Below are 15,441 nucleotides of genomic sequence, written 5' to 3' on the forward strand. Positions count from 1 at the left end.
TTTGTATTCTGGGACTAATAGGATAGAAGAATATTTTAAGTCACTTTTAATCCCCGTGGGGCAATGGGATTGGATTGCGTGGGGGGCTTTGTCGGATGGGGCCCCTAGTTCTACTCCTAGATGGGGGGGGACTGGTGTTGAGATCCTGACCTCATGGCCTCCCTGCTTAGTGGAAATATTGGTTTGTGAATGAAGATTGTTTTTGATGGAATAATATCTGTGCTGAGTTTTTCCGGCTCTGCAAGGGAGGGTTGAAGTTCTAATTGAGAATGTGATTCCGTGCCTGTGCACCTCAGGGTGGGGAGATCATTGAGTGGGGGCCTTGAGTATTCCGTATCGGGTTGTAGCTCTGGTCCCGCTGTTTGGGCACATGCCCCTGCTGGACCAGATGGGATACTTGGGTCCCAGCCGCATGTGGAGGTTTTTTACCGGGGACTTTTGAGTGAGCCTCCTTTTGGGTCACTATGAATGACATTTCTATCGGTTGAAGATGATAATTGGATGCTTGCGTCTGCTTTTTTTGATGTCGTTAAAAAGAGAGGAAATAATTTCTGGGGAGCAGATGTTTGTTTGGCTTTAAGTTTATTTCTTTGTTTGCGCTGGCGTTTGCGTTCTCTCTTAGAGAGGAGTGGCCTAGTGGCCGACTGCGATACCAGGGTGGGAGATTTAGAATCCGCCTGGCTTACGTGCTGATCTCCCGCTTTGGGACCGGTGTGGTTACCTTGCCCATTTGGGTCCGGGGGTGGTGTCCTTGAGGGTGTACGACGTTGGAGGGGTTTTATTTGCTGTGGTATGTTTGGGGATCTTGATCCCCCACTTAACTGGGGCACATATACAGGGGATGTCTGAAGACCATCAGATTCTGAGCACAGGTGTGTGAAGGATTGCGTTTTTTTGTGTGGGTTTTTTGCGAGCCGCCTTCCTTCAGCTGCTTGACTTAGTCTATAGCAGAGGAGAGAACAGCTGGCAGTGAAGAGAGTGAATCAATGATAGGTGAACAGCAGCAAACCGACTGAACTAGTTTTTTGGCTAATTGTGCGTTTATGATTAAATTATTTAGTTTATCTAGTTTATTGTCGATCCCTGCTGTAAATACTGCTAGCGTGTTCAGTAAGTCAACCTTCATGTCCAATTTATCTGAATGGTAGTTTAATGCTATGGCTATCTGTTGAAATGTTTGAAGCAGTTGAGGCCAGAGGCTCTGTGTTGTAGAAGCTTCTTGCTGATTGGTTACTTTCGGGGTTGGGTTGGGGGAAGTTTGTGGGTTTTTGAAAAAAAGAGACAGGTCTGCCAGGAGACGATCATTTGAGTCAGAGTTATGGAATGATTTGGATGTGGTTGTTATTGCTGTTAGTGGTGAGAATAGGCTTTGTTGTTGATTAGGCAGGACCGGGCTTCCCTTTGGGGGACTATTGAGATCCTGTTGAGGGGAGTTGACTATGTCGTTATTAGAGACCTGGTTAAATTGGTTGTGAATTTGTGGGAAGATTAGTTGGCGGTGGGTTGCTGGAATGACCTCCTTTCGGGTATTAGAATATTGAGGTGATAGAGGAGGTGAGGAGATTGACTGCCTTGCTGGGGGGGGGGGTGTATCCCTTATTGGCAACTCAGAGGGAGGTTGGGTGCAGGCTGCTTCTTGAGGGGCAAGTGGTTGAGAAGCTGTCTCTGTGGGGGCTGATTGCTTGATAACGAATCTTCCGCCGTCCTCCCGCAGCCCTCTAGGGCTGGTCTCAGATCGTTAGATGCAGACCCGAAGATGAAGACTTCTGAGTCGTGGGCCGACCCTTTGGTGGTTGTTAGAAACAGCATTTGCGGTGAATGCATGTTTAACTTTGCTTGGTTTATCGGTTGACCTATGTGGCCTATAGTGTAGGGGCTCGTTACCTCCGAGGGTTGAGGGTGAGAAGTGGCCATTGGTGAAACCGGCGCTTTTTAAAAATAATCCAGTAGAGATCGGGTTTAGCGCGCTCGTGGCTAATGCCTTGGGAGAGTACTTGCTGTTCTTACTGGGGCGTTGCTTCCCAAGTGCGGGCAAATTTTGGTGTTTCAGTGAATCCTGGGTGCTCGTAAGAGTGGTCTGGAGGAAGTCTTCTTGGACTACCTCCGGTTTAGCCATCTTCCTTTTTGTTGCTGTGGTGGTGGTTTTTCTCACTTTCCTCGATCTCATTGCTTCTGTTGGGGGGCCAGAGCGCAAGGGGCTGCACGGGACCGATGGTGATGTGACGGATAGGGTATGGACTTCTTCCGGAGCCTCCGGTCTTCCCCTGGGGGTGCTGCTGGCTGTTGGATGCTGGCACCTAAGTTGAGCGTAAGGACTTGTGGAATATTGGGAGGCTGGATCTCCTTTTTCTTCTCTGGCGGGTTTTTTCGAGGTATTGATTGTCTGTCTTGTGTCAAAGAGGTCAGGTTGCCAAGTGACAAGTGCCAAGGTGCCCAGGTGTCTGCTTTTGCTCCTGCTGCCCTGGAAGACGTGCGAACGGCTTCCCCTTGCTCGCCCTACTCCCCCTGCAGCCGCCCCCTGCTGCAGCTCGAGACCACCCGGTGGCAAGACCAACCACACCAGGGGCCAGGAGCTGTGGTCTGCGCAGAGGCACCGAGACACACCCTCCCCCGATGCACGGCTCCAGCCACGCAAAGGGAGGGGGTGCGTGCGCCCCTCTCACGGTCCGGTCCGAATTCCGTTGAGTGGAGGATGCCCACCGAGTGTCTACAGGCAACACAGGAAGGGGGGGTCAGTGGATAGGGTGCAGGGAGAGCATGGGGTGGTGCCCAGAGAGTTTGAGCTGGCGAGGGGTAGCCCTCCGCAGGCGAGGCGAGCCCGACCAAGCTTGACAGGGCTGGGGGTGGAACTGCCACCTTTAGGGCCGCCCTGGACTTGTGAGCTACTTGGGGGGCACCACGGCATCAGTGACTCTGGGGGAAGGGCACAGGCCAAGTTGGCAGGTGGCGATATTTGGCAGTGGTTAAGCTGCTAAGCTTAAGCCGAGGTGAGCTGAGGTGAGCAGGGAGACACGCCGTGCGGACCAGGGAGGGGCACAAGCGGAGAGGGCTCAGCCGGGGCTTGTGGTCACCTACTCACGGCTAAATGGTGACCACTATGAGCTGTACACGCCACCCCTCCCGCTCCTGCTCCCGCCTCTCCTCTCCCCTCGACTTACTTTCTGCCACTGCTACAGCCGCCTCGTTTGCCTCGTTTGCCCCAGCCTCGGCTACAGACCCTCCGATCACCAAACGCCTAGTCCACACCACCCCGGAGGCAAGGCTGAGACTCGGCATCTCACTCCCACCCGTCCGCTAGCACAGCTCGCTCGCCCGCAGCTGACCACGCCTCTGCCGTCCGCCTCTCAACAGCTCTTTCCTCCACTTCTGTGTTGTGCTCCCTGAGCTTCCAACACATCAATAGGCCCAATGCACAGGGAGGGCTTTCCAACACAATGGTCTGTAGTGCAGGCCTGCCACAAAGAGGCCTCTGATGACAGAGCCGGCTGAGGCTCCACCCTCAGAAACAAAGCGCTTCTCCCATATGTAACTGCGGCAAGAGAACTGAGAGGCGGGTGGTCCGGAAATCCGCTGATATCATACTGAGACACAATTAAAATATCTGAAATAATACACAAAAAGATTGTATCATAAAGGGTCCATCAGTTCTAGTGCACTCAGATAGCCACATCAAAATCATTCAGTATGCCAACAACCAGCGATGATGTGTGCTGTAGATGGGCAGGCCGTACTAGGAGTAATATCTGTTGCAATCAACAGAACTTCATCCACAATAGCAACTCAATCTAAATTGTGAACATTGCTGTCTACAGTGTAGGCCAGAAAGAGCGGTCAGCAAGGGCCCACATCTACGTAAGGTGGAATTCTGCTACACAGTTTGCCATACGCAAAGCAACAAAAAGCGTGGCTGGAGCCTGTAAAAATACGTATGCATGGTGTGGACAGAGCGCACAAGAGCAATGTCTTTTCCTAAAAAACTGCATCATCTACAAGACCAACTCGATCTGAATTGTGAACACTGCTATCTGCAGTGTTAATTGTAGAAAGTACTCACACAGACATTCATGAATACTTTCTCTCACTTCCTCTTCACAAAATACAACATAAATTGCTGAAAAATCTGCAATAAATAAAACAAAACAATTCAAATACCATTTCTGCTCTCTACAGTGTAGACTATTCAGTGTTCCTTTGGACTTGCAAGATGAATTTGGTCATTGTAGTAAACCTATCAGTCATTTCAAAAAATGTCTTCAAGCAAGTATACTAAAAACATAATATGTATATTCCAATAGACGTTGTAGTTACTTGACTACTGGATTCTACCATTAAACAGTCAGCACTCGATCTGAATTGTGAACACTTCTGTCTGCATTATAGGCCAGACTCACTATTCTTTAACACCTGACAGCCATGTACCGTTCAATTGAGAAGCATGGACTTGTTTGCAGTGATCAGAGGGGGTACACAGAAATAATAACAAACTTCAACTTCTCACATCCTCAATCATACAATCAAGACCCCGTTTCACTGTTCGGACCTGCTGTACCATGGTGTACTCCTCTGACTGGTGTCAACCAAGCACAATAATCATGTGCAACAGTTAGCTATGGAAGCACCGAGTCTGATGCACCTCAACGGAGGGAGTTCTATGAAAACCAAGCAACAAGTAATATCGCACATCTTCCATTGTGGAATCAAGACACCATTCCACTGTTGGGACCTACAGTTGCTTGCACTTGGTCGAAGAACAGACCTTCATCTCCACTCTCAGATGAAGTTCTAACATCCTCCATTGTCGGATCAAGACACTTTTCCCCTGTTGGGACCTAGAGTTTGATGCACCTCATCAGAGTGGGTACCACAAAACATCACAACCTGTAACTTCTGACATCTTTACTCATAGAATCAAGACCCCGTTCCACTGTTCGGATCTGCTGTACCGCGGTGTAGTCCACCAACTACAGTCAACCAAGGCCATTCATCATGTGCAGCAGTTAATTACGGAAGTACAAAGTCTGATACACCTCAACAGAAGGACCTCTAAAAATTCACCTGCATGTTATATTGAACATCGTCCATTGTGGGATCAAGACACCGTTCCACTGTTGGGACCTAGAGTTGCTTGCACCTAGTCAAATGAGTACCTTCATCTCCACTCTCAGATGCAGTTCTAACATCATCCATTGTGGGATCAAGACACCGTTCCACTGTTGGTACCTAGCTTCTAACGTCCTCAATCATTGATTCAAGACCCTGTTTCACTGTTCGGACCTGCTATACAACGGTCTATTCCAGCGACAGCAGTCAAGCAAGCCCAATAATCCTGTGTAGCAGTGTGTTGCACCTCAACAGAGACAGTTCTGTGAAAATCCCGCAAAAGGTTATATCGGATATAGACTTGGTTGAACCTGGTCGAACGGAGTACCTTCATTTCCACTCTGACATGCAGTTCTAACACCCTCCATTGTGGGATCAAAACACCGTTCAACTGTTGGGTCCTACAGTTCGTTGCACCTGATCAGAGGGGGTACACAAAAATCATCACACACTTTAACTTCTGACATCCTTAATCATAGAATCAAGATCCCGTTTCACTGTTCGGACCTGCTGTACCGTGGTGTACTCCACTGACTGGTGTCAACCAAGCACAATAATCATGTGCAACAGTTAGCTACGCAAGCACAGTGTCTGATGTACCTCAACAGAGACAGTTCTGTGAAAAGCAAGCAGCAAGTAATATTGGACATCTTCCATTCTGGGATCAAGACACCATTCCACTATTGGGACCTAGAGCTGGTTGCACCTGGTTGAAGGTAGTACACAGAAATAAACACAGACTTTAACTTCTGACATTCTCAATGATTGACTCAAGACCCCATTTCAGTGTTCGGACCTGCTGTGCCGCAATGTACTCCAGCGACTACACTCAACCAAGCCCGATAATCCTGTACAGCAGTTAGCTGAGGAAGCACAGAGTGTAATGCACCTCAACAAAGGGAGTTCGATGAAAACCAAACAACATGTAATATCAGACACCTTCCATTTTGAGATCAATACACCGTTCCACTGATGTGAAGTAGGGTTGCTTGCACCGGGTCGGAGGTCGTACACAGAAATAAACACAGACTTTAATTTCTGACATCCTCAATCATAGAATCAAGATCCCGTTTCAGTGTTCGGACCTGCTGTACTGCGGTTTACTCCACCGACTACAGTCAACCAAGCCCAATAATCCTGTACAACAGTTAGCTACAAAAGCACACAATGTGATGCACCTCAACAGAGGGAGTTCTGTGAAAAGCAAGAAGCAAGTTATATCGGACATCGTCCATTGTGGGTTCAAGACACCATTCCACTATTGGAACCTAGACTTGGTTGCACCCGGTCAAAGGGAGTACCTTCATCTCCACTCCCAGATTCAGTTCTACCATCGTCTATTGTGGGATCAAGACGCCATTCCACTGTTGGGACCTATAGTTGATTTCACCTGGTCAGAGGGGGTACACAGAAATTATCACAGACTTTAACTTCTGACATCCTCAATCATAGAATCAAGACCCCGTTTCACTGTTCAGACCTGCTGTACCACTTTGCTATTTCAACTTCATGCATATCAATCGCTGCTTCATTTTCCAGTATTGGTCGTCCAAGAAGATCGTGACTACATGGACCACTAGTTTCTCTATCTTGAGAACTTTCATTACTAATTTCAGCTGTAATAGTCTTTTCCTGTTCAACTTCATCATTCAACATTTTTAAATATATAGCAAAATTGTACATGCAACGCTACCTTTATATGTATTACAAGATAGGAGTAATATCTGTTGCCATCAACAGAACATCATCTGCAATAGCAACTCAATCTAAATTGTGAACACTGATGTCTACAGTGTAGGCCAGAGAGAGCGGTCAGCAAGGGCCCACATCTACATAAGGTGGAATTCAGCTACACAGTTTGCCATACGCGAAGCAACAAAAAGCATGTCTGGAGCCGGTAAAAAATACGTATTGCTGGTGTAGACAGAGCGCACAGGAGCAATGTCTTTTCCTAAAGAACTGCATCATCTACAAGACCAACTCGATCTGAATTGTGAATACTGCTATCTGCAGTGTTAATTGTAGACAGTGCTCACACAGACATTCATGAATACTTTCTCTCACTTCCTCTTCACAAAAGACAACAACATAAATTGCAGAAAAATCTGCAATAAATAAAACAAAACAATTCAAATACCATTTCTGCTTTCTACAGTGTAGACTATTCAGTGTTCCTTTAGACTTGCAAGATGAATTTGGTCATTGTAGTAAACCTATAAGTCATTTAAAAAAATGTCTTCAAGCAAGTATACTAAAAACATAATATGTATATTCCAATAGACGTTGTAGTTATTTGACTACTGGATTCTATCATTAAACAGTCAGCACTCAAACTGAATTGTGAACACTTCTGTCTGCATTATAGGCCAGACTCACTATTCATTAAGACTGACAGCCATGTACCGTTCAATTCAGAAGCATGGACTTGGTTGCAGCAGATTCAACTTCATCATTCAACATTTTTAAATATATAGCAAAAATTAAATTGTACATGCAACACTACTTTTACATGTATTACAAGAATCTTCGTAACAGTCAAAGGGCCAGATGTAGGTAATCCTAATTTACCAATTCTAAAATACCGAATTTTACAGAATCAGTATTTTAGAATCGGTAAATGGGATGTAGATAAAAAATGGGTAAAAAATACTGAATCGGACAATCGGTATTTACCGAATCAGTATTTTCCGAATCGGTATTTTCCTAATCGGTATTCCCCATTTAATCCTATGGGCCTTTTGGCCAATAGGAATGAATGTTATATACCGATTTGGTAAACAAAAGTAAACTTAAGTAGGCAGCCAATCAGGTGCTACCACCCTCCCCCTCCCTACCAGGAAGTGGCTACAGAGGCAGCAGCAACTAATTAGAAGCTTCCGGAGAGGCAGTTGGAGCTGAGCTGAGTCCCTGAGCAGCAGAAAGGATTTTGTGTACTTTTAAAACTGCAAAATGGCAAGCAGCAAAGAGAAAGAGCAGCCAGAGAGGAGGAGGAAAATGAAATTCAGCAGCATGGAGCTGCAGGTCCTTGTTGAGGAGGTGGTGAAGTTGCACCAAAAACTGTTTGGCAGGCAGTCCCTCACTGTGGCAGAATCTGTCAAAAGGAAACTCTGGCTGGACATACTTGATAAAGTGAATGCAGTTGGAGTGACAAGCAGAAACACATAGGACCTGAAAAAGAGATTCTACGTCCTCAGGAGCCAAACAAAAAAAAATTGGCTGAACTCCACAAGCAGGCAACCAAAACTGGTGGAGGCACGAACCCAGCACCCCCCCTAACTGACCTTAAGGAGATGGTGGCCTCAACCATTGAACCTGACAGCATCTGCGGACTGGGAGAAGAAGACAGCTCAGCCAGAGCTGCAAGCAGAAAAGGTAAGACGCATGCACAGCATTCCCCCTATTCCATCATCCTTACCTTTACCCTTTGTGGCCAAGTGAACCCCAGTCCAGTACTTCTAGTACTATACAGGAGCAATGCATCATGGTACATGTAGTTAGGAAATGTAAGACCATGTCATACAGCACAGCAACCAGCAAGTTAGGGAAATGATTGCAGAGAGATTAAAGCTAAAGTCAAAAATATGTTATTGTAGTGACTGTGAGACAGTAGCGCTTAGCTAATGTACGCTCATATGTCCACAGGTATCACATCTCGCAGGCGTTCCCAGGAGACTGAAGGCACGGCAACAGAGAGGGAGGAGAGTCATGAGCCAGGTCCAAGTACACAGAACGTCTCAAGGGACACAGGTGCACCAAGTAGCCAGCCTCCTGCACAAGACGCAGAAATGGCTCCAGAGTCCCCTGAACGATCACAATTCCCTCTGTTGCTGTTATCCCCAGAAATGCCAGTATCACTGCATGAGACAACACCTGCATCACAACCAAGCAGGAGGCATGTCGTGGCCCCACTTTTAGAAATGGAGTCATCAGCAGGTGACATGGAGGGGTTAGAAACACACACCTTGCCTGTGGATGGTAGCTCTGCCACATAGCAGACCAGTGCAGAGGTGGGCCAGACTGGAGCAAGACGCCGCAGAGTCCAAGAAAGCTGTGCATCTCCACGTGTGGAGGGTCCAAGTGTGTTCCGTGGCTTGGAGGGGAGCATGGTAAGAATCCAGAGGATGCAGGGAAAATCCATCTTGTCTTGCCAACCCCAATTGAGGTCCCTGAACAACAACATGGAAGACATAGGAAAGGGCATAAGGGAACTAGTAGAGGTCAACAAAAACATGGCTGCAGGGATTCACGAAATGACCCAATCGGTGCAGCTGCTATGCACCAAACTGGGCAACGAATTAGCATCAAGGCGCAAGGAAGGGCAGCGTGTGCATCAACAGTACAAAGCAATCAACCCCCTGGCCACAGCCACATCCCTGCTATGCAGGAGAAGCATAAACATGCAGGAGGCTCTAACCCAAAACAGCAATGAGGTCACTAGGGGCATGGGCAGGATGACCAGTGCTCTTGAGGCGCTGTTAAATGCCCAAACTGCACATACTGCTGCTCTGGATGTGCCAGAGAGTGAAGAGAGCACAAGCAGGAGCAGCATGGCAAGCTCCCTTGTCCTAGAGACCAGGAGGAGCAGCAGGCGCCATGCTGAGGCTACAGGCCAAACAGAAAGTGAGCACAATGAGCACCATACAACTGGCACTGGGAAGCGAGTACGCAAATGACTATTACAGTTCATGTGGAAGTGACCCATGACTCACATAATCCAATTAAAAAATTTGTGTTGCACATTTGTGCTTTAGAAACCCACGTAATGACACAATAAACTACATTGGGTGCATACTCCACCTGTCTATGTGTCTTTACTTACTTAAAAATGTTGTGTGTGATCTCTTCCCGTCTGTGTCTGCCATCAGTTGGTGTTGCAACTCCAGATGTGTGTGGTTCAGGCACTGCTTGCTCATCATTATGGTGCCCTTCTTAACTGCAAGGTTGTGCAACATTGCACAGGATGCAATCATCTTGCAGCAGGTGATTGGTGTGTACTGGCGGGCCCCTCCACTTTCATGTAGGCAGCGAAACCTGCTCTTCCATAGACCAAAGGTGCGCTCCACAATGTTTCGGGTAGATTTGTGTGCCCTGTTGTATCTCCTCTGGCTGGGTGTTGAAGTGTTGAGGTAGGGTATGAGGATGAAGGACCAGAGGGCATATGCACTGTCCCCTATTAGTAACAAGAAAAATCATTACTCACATGCATACAAACACATCCATCTGCAATATGTATTAAGGGAGTTTCACACAGTGTCATACCTAGCAAGCATCCTTCGCCAAATTCCCCCGCTGTCAGGCGTGCGTAGATCCCACTGTTTTGGAATATGTAAGAGTTGTGGGTACTCCCGGGAAATTTGGCTACTATGTCCGTGATTATGTATTTGGCATCACAGATCACCTGTACATTTATGGTGAGGGTAGACTTCCTGTTCCTATAAATGTACTCTGTGGCAGCAGGTGGACATATCAGTATTTGGGTGCCATCAATACAGCCAATGATATTGGGGAAATGCACCATCTGATAAAAGTCAGTCTTGGTCCTGAGCAGTTCTGCATGTGTTGCAGGGAAGCTGATGTAGTAATGCATTCTCTTCAACATAGCGTCTAGGAATTTCTTAAAGAAATGTGACAGGCAGCTCTGGGACACCCCACGTACCGCAGCAACCACACTCTGGTAACTCCCAGATGCAAGCAGGTGTAGGCTGCACAGCACCTGCACATGGGGTGGGATGGCGTGCGCCCTTGGGGTTGGGTGGTCCAACAGTGGGTGGAGGTCCCTGATAAGGTGCAGGATGGTTTGGGGGTCTAACCTGTACCTTTGTAGGATTTCTGGCTCAGTTAGCTGGAATAGGGTGATTCTCTGCCTGTACACCCGCTCCTCCCTTCTCCAGACCCTCTCTACTTCTGCCTGTAGCCGTATCCGCCTCGCTTTCACGTAGAATGCTGCCATTCTGGTGAAACTGTTGCATTTTGGGCCATTTTTATAGCCTGCACCTGGTTACCACCTGATTTCAATCCATGGTAAATACAGACTCTTAAATACCGAATTTCATGCAAATTCGGTATTTAAGAGGTTACCTACATCTCATTTGTCATTTTTACCATTTCTTAATTTCCAATTCGGTAAATTTACCGATTCGGTAAATTTACAGAATTGGAAAGTTCACATATTCGGTAAATTTACCGATTCGGAAACTTTACCGAATCGGAAACTTAAACAATTCGGAAAATTTACAGATTCTGAATATTTACTCATTCGGAAACTTTACAGAATCGGTAAATTTACAGATTCGGTAAATTTACCGATTCGGATGTTTTTGTGTCCCCTACATCTCACAAGCCAAATACAGGTCGGTAAAGGCCGAAATTCGGTATTTTCGGCCTTTACCGACCGGTATTTGGATACCTACATCTGGCCCTTAGTCTCCAAATAATTCACTTTCACTACACCATGGCTTAAACAGTTGCAAAAGTGCTAAATAGTAACATTCTCGCTTACCTAAAGTTTCTCAACTAACTTTCTTGTGGTTTATGAGATTACTCTTTGCATCTTTTACTAAATAACCATGACATCCAACTACTGCATATTTTTCTTCTTTTACATTCTCTTTAACATTTCTTTTCAAGCTGTAATGTTGAAGTACTTCATACAGACATAATTGTTTCAGATGTTGACTCCTTTTTAGTTAGTACGTGTCCAACATATTAGTTTTAAGATTGTCTGTACTGTCTGTTTCATTTACTGCAAATTCTTCAATTTCTTCAAATGATTTCAATCCTTGACCTTGCCAGGTGGGTCGCTCCCCCCCCCCGCTGCAGCTCCACCAGCACTGTGCCCTGCACCCTTGGTGGGTTTTCCTGCCTATCCCTGGGTGCTGTTTTCCTCGCCCCCATGCCCACTGCTCTCTCTTTTCACCACGCTGCTGCCCCTGCAGCCCTGCCTGCCTGCGCCCATTTGCTCTCCCTTGCCTTCCGCCTCCCGCCTCCCAGCTGCTCCTCCCTTCTCAGATCCCCTTAAGATGGTGGCGGCGCGCTGCAGGCACACCGCTGGCGCACCGAAGGCGTGCCTAATGCAAGCACTTCTGCGCCCGTCTGCACCTGGATCGCGCCCAGGGCTAGAACCCCTGGACCCCGCGTACGCCACGGCACCAGACTCCACTACGATGCCAGAAGCCTCCACGCACTCAACTCGGCTCAGTTCAGCGACTCCATCGCCAACCTTGCCAGCACCCACGCACTCGCCTCCACGGACTACATCCTCCTTAGGTATCTGAACTTCCACCTCAAGAACAAAAACAACGCCAACTTCGCCACCCTGATCGACAACCTCGCGAACCTCGGCCTCAAACAACTCGTCACCGTACCCACCCACGCCTCCGGCCACAAGCTGGACCCCGTCTTCTCCACAGGACCCACGTTGCCTTCAACCACACCATCAATCCCCACTGGACCAACCACCGCTGCATTCACTTCACCTTCAAGAAACCAACCACGCACCACCACCCCCAACAGCTGCCTTGCCGCTGCTGGATCAAAGTCACTGAAGACCAGCTGATCACCACCCTCGCCCAGTACCCACCCACTGACCCCACCAACCCAGACGCCGCAGCCCGCAACTTCAGACAGTGGATCGATGACTGCGCCAACACCCTCACCCCGCTCAAGAAACCCTCCAACAGCCACGCCAGCAAGAGAGCCACCTGGTTCACCGACGAGCTCTAGACCTCCAAACATGCATGGTGGAAACTGGAGAAAATATGGCTCCACGAACGCACACCGGACAACCACACAGCCCACAAGAACGCCACCCGCAGACATCACCACCTCATCAGATTAGCCAAGAGATCCTCCTTCAAAGACCACTTGGACAACAATGCACACGACAGCAAAGAGCTCTTCAGCATCGTAATAGAACTCTCCAACCCCAGCGCCAATGCCAACGACATTCCACCCTCACAAGAACTGTGCGACTCACTAGCCATATTCTTCCACCGCAAGATCGCTGACATCCACGACAGCTTCAACACCACAATGCCCCAACTACACCAGACTCCACCTTCCCTGTGAACACCACCAGCGCCATCCGCCTGACCTCCTGGTCCAACGTCAACGATGACGAGAGACGCAAGGTCATGAACTCCATCCACTCAGGATCTCCGTCAGATCCGTGCCCACACCACGCATTCAACAAAGCAGATGCAGCCATGGCACCCCAACTACGGAAGGTCATCAACATCTCCTTCGAAACAGCAACATTCCTGGAAAGCTGGAAGCACTCCAAAATCAAGGCCCTCCTCAAGAAGCCCAAGGTGGACCCTAAGGACCTTCAGAACTTCCGGCCCATCTCTTTGCTCCTGTTCCCAGCAAAGGTCATAGAGAAAATCGTCAACAGGCAATTGGCACGCTACCTGGAAGACAACATCTTGGACCCGTCCCAGTCCGGTTTCAGAAAAAAACCACAGCACCGAGACAGCCCTCATCGCCACCACAGACGACATCAGGCGCCAACTAGACAACAGCAAAACATCAGCCCTCATACTCCTGGACCTGTCGGCTGCCTTCGAAATGGTCTGCCATCGCACTCTAAAGACACGCCTCCTAGAAGACGGAATCCTAGAGACGGCCCTTGACTGGACCCCGTCCTTCCTCTCCGGCAGAGCCCAGAGCATCCGCCTCCCACCCTTCCGATCCGAAGGAACCAACATCATCTGCAGCGTCCCCCAGGGCTCATCCCTCAGCCCGACGCTGTTTAACATCTACATGGCCCCCCACGCACAAGTGATCCGCTATCACGACCTCAACATCATCTCCTACGCCGACGACACCCAGCTCATCCTCTCCCCCCAAGAACCCACACACCACCAAAACCAACCTCCACGAGGGAACGAAGGCCAACGCCAACTGGATGAAGAGCAACCGTCTGAAGCTAAACTCGGACAAGCACGCAACCTAGGATTCATCCTCAACTCCTCCATCTCCATGGCTAAACAGGTCAACGCTGTCTCCTCCTCCTGCTACAACACCCTCCGCATGCTCCGCACGATCTACAAGTGGATCCCGACCGAAACAAGAAGAACGACGACACAGGCCCTTGTCAGCAGGCAACGCACTATGTGCAGTAATCCTAGCCAAAAACCTACGATGACTACAATGCATCCAAAACGCCTCTGCCCGACTGATCGTAAACGTCCCCCGCTGCAGTCACATCACCCTCCACCTGATAGACCTACACTGGCTCCCCGTCGACAAGAGGATCACCTTCAAGCTCTTCACCCTCGCACACAAAGCACTCTACAACACCGGACTAGGCTACCTTAACAGCAGATTCAGCTTCCACACCCCCACCCGCCAGCTCCGCTCCACCAGCCTCGCCCTCGCCGCTGTCCCCCACATCCAACGAACGACCTCCGGCGGCAGATCCTTCTCCTACCTCGCCGCCAAGACCTGGAATACCCTCCCTACCCACATACAGCGGACCCAAGACCTACTCGCCTTTAGAAGACTCCTCAAGACCTGGCTGTTCGGGCAATAGCAGCACCCCCCCCTCCCCTCAGCACCTTGAGACCCTCACGGGTAAGTAGCGCGCTATACAAGTACTCTGATTGATTGATTGAAGACTCCATTTGGTTTGGAGGCAAGACCTAAACTTACCCAAATGATTCCTTGTGATTTTGAATTTAAATTTGAAGAGCGCAATCAGTCTGAACATTCACACAATCCAGTTTCTCTGTGGGAAAGCATTTTCAAAGTAAAGCTGTACAATTCTTTACTGAGGCTTTTCTCTTGTGCAATTTAGTCCCACAGTTTTTTCATCTCTATTTTTTCAGATTTTGTTATGTACGATGTAACCTAACATGCAACAGGAATTTAGTTATTTAGCTATCTGCAACATTCTGAATGTCCATGTTCGCATTCCACATTTTTAAAATGACTGGATTGTAATCATTGATATACTTTGACATTTCTCTTCTTTTTAACTTGTAGTTATTCTTTGAAGATTTGCGAGTTATTGTGTGCCTTACAGGAAAAACCAAACCGACATCTGGTGTATAATTTTCCTTTAGACTTGTATTTTCTTCTGCAATACTTTCAACAACTGTGACTTTGGAAACGTAAAACTTGCTATCTCAAGCTTCTATCTCCTTCTTCTCTTGGTATCTCACATGTCACATACTATTCAATTTAAGACAATACTGTCTCATGTGAATCATTTCCAAATTTAGGTTCATCCTTGATCCATAGTAGCATATGTATATGATGTGCACCTCTTGCTTGAGACTCCGTTCTCCAAAATAAATCGGTAACCACTCCAAGAGGTGTATTCTTTTTATTGCAGATAAA

The sequence above is a fragment of the Lissotriton vulgaris genome, chromosome 3_1, assembly GCF_964263255.1.
Source record: "Lissotriton vulgaris chromosome 3_1, aLisVul1.2, whole genome shotgun sequence".
Taxonomy (NCBI): Eukaryota; Metazoa; Chordata; class Amphibia; order Caudata; family Salamandridae; genus Lissotriton; species Lissotriton vulgaris.